General features: G+C 49.1%; 1 protein-coding gene across 1 annotated transcript in view; it reads right to left on the bottom strand.

The window, feature by feature from the left end:
• Positions 1–2,041, bottom strand: part of LOC119587745 (nephrin-like) — a gene marked incomplete at both ends in the record, with an annotated part of 138,820 nt that overhangs the window by 15,046 nt on the left and 121,733 nt on the right.

Below are 2,041 nucleotides of genomic sequence, written 5' to 3'. Positions count from 1 at the left end.
AGGCCCAAGAGATTTCAAGGTCACTCTGCATTCCCTCAGGCTGATAATGAACCCGGGTTTCTTAGCCCTGCAATCGACCTCGAGCCTCTGTTGCAGTCTGCATCGTACCTGCAATCGAGTGAATTCTTGATTTATATTCCTCCCTCCTTCCCTCCCCCTCTCTTTGTTTCTATTTCTTCTCCTCTCCCACTTATTTCTCTTTCTCTCTCTCTCTCTCTCTCCGTCTTTCATATCTTTCGCTTCATCGCTTTCGATTCGCATCATCAATTTTCTTTCTACCTTCGCGGTTTACACCTCTTTTATTCCCCTTCTCCTTCTCCCTCTTCTCCAGACGTTTCCTCCCCCAATAATTCTCCTCACCCTCCTTCTCTCTATCTCTTTCTTTTTCTCCTCTCTTCTCATCTCTCCTCTTTCCTCCTTCTCTTCGTTGTTGACACCTATCCCTCTTCTCTTCCCCTCACATCCTCTCCCCTCTTTCCCCTCCACTTCTATTCCCTCTCCACCATATTATCTCCTCCTCTCTCTCCTCCTCTATCCCTTTTTCTCTCTAGACCTAATGGACTGTCCTATTTCCCCCTTCTCCCTCCTCCCCTCTTCAAATTCTTTTCCTTCCTTATTAATTTTCCTCTCTCTCCACCTCGTCCTCCCTTCCTTTCCTTATTCCCCTTCTTCCTCCCTCCTCCCTCCTCCCGAGCTTCAATTCCTTCACCTGTTCCCTCCTTTTCCCTCCCCTCGTCCCTCCCCTGCCCATCCCCTCTCCTCTCTACCCAACCCCAATCCCCATGCCTATTTCTCCCCTCCTCCCCATTTCCTCTCCCCTCCCCATCTCTCCTCCTCTCTCCCCATCCCCCTTCTTATCCTTCCTCCCCTCCCCTTGCCCTCTCCTCCTCCTTATCCTCCGCCTCCTTCCCCTTCCCAATTCCCCTCCTCCCTCCCCTCCCCTTGTCTTTTCCTCCCTCTCTATCCTCCTCCTCCTCCTCCTTCCCCTCCCCAATTCCCCTCCTCCTTCCCCTCCCAAGTCCCTATACCTTTCCTCATAACCCCTTCCCCTCTCCAGTCCCAACGCGCCATCTCATCCCCTCTACCTCTCCCCAATCCCCTCCACCACCCCTATCCCAAAGCCCCCTCCTCCTCCCCCTCCCCAACCTCGTCGTTTAGACTGCCGCATTCATGAGGTCATCCCCTTGAAAACTCACCCAATATTCCTCCAACCTTTTCTCAGAGCCTACACGCCTCAATGTTTTTTTCCCTCACGTCTTTATATACGCCTTGAAGCTCTCTCTCCTCATTGCCATCTCCTCACACTCTGCAGGATTGAAACTCGGATCCTATCCTATGACTATCCCCACGTTAATAAGGATGAAACCGGTAGTCTTATCCTAGCCTCTCCTCACACTCGAGAGAATGGAGAAAAAAATTGGTCTATCCTCTCTGCATATCCTTATAAATGAGATGGAAATTGAAGTCAATCTCGTGACTATCCTCATACTAACAAGGCTGAGAGCAGTGATTGATCATTTTCATTAATATCCTCACATACAGAAGGTGAAACCAACGATTCACCATCACCGCCTATCCTGACACCAAACTGGATAATAAATATAATGTATTAATGTATCTTCACATTACATATTAACACCAATAGGGATTAAACTTATATCCATCTACTGCACACGAGATTAATGTAGATGAAATTCGGTCGTCTATCCTCTTCACCATGCACGAAAGAGAACAAAACTTGCACTATCTCACCTCCCACACGTACATAAAAACAACAGCAACAACCAACCAACTATTACATAATTCCCAGACGACCCTCCAGCCACCCAATACCCACCGTGAATAAACACGACCCCCCCTTCCCTCTCCTATCGAACGCAGAGAAGCCAGTGCCACGACCTCTGCTGCTGTCAGGTCGTCTTCAACACGACCCTTACCGCGGCTGTAACCTCTGCAGGTGCATATCGAACCTTCATTAGGCCTAACAGGAGGGTCAACAGTGAAGTGTACATGGGCCTGGCGAAGGTGTATAGAAAATACG

Source organism: Penaeus monodon, chromosome 23, assembly GCF_015228065.2.
Source record: "Penaeus monodon isolate SGIC_2016 chromosome 23, NSTDA_Pmon_1, whole genome shotgun sequence".
Classification (NCBI taxonomy): Eukaryota; Metazoa; Arthropoda; class Malacostraca; order Decapoda; family Penaeidae; genus Penaeus; species Penaeus monodon.
Note: the sequence above shows the minus strand (reverse complement) of the source record. Positions and strands in the feature narration are given on the sequence as shown.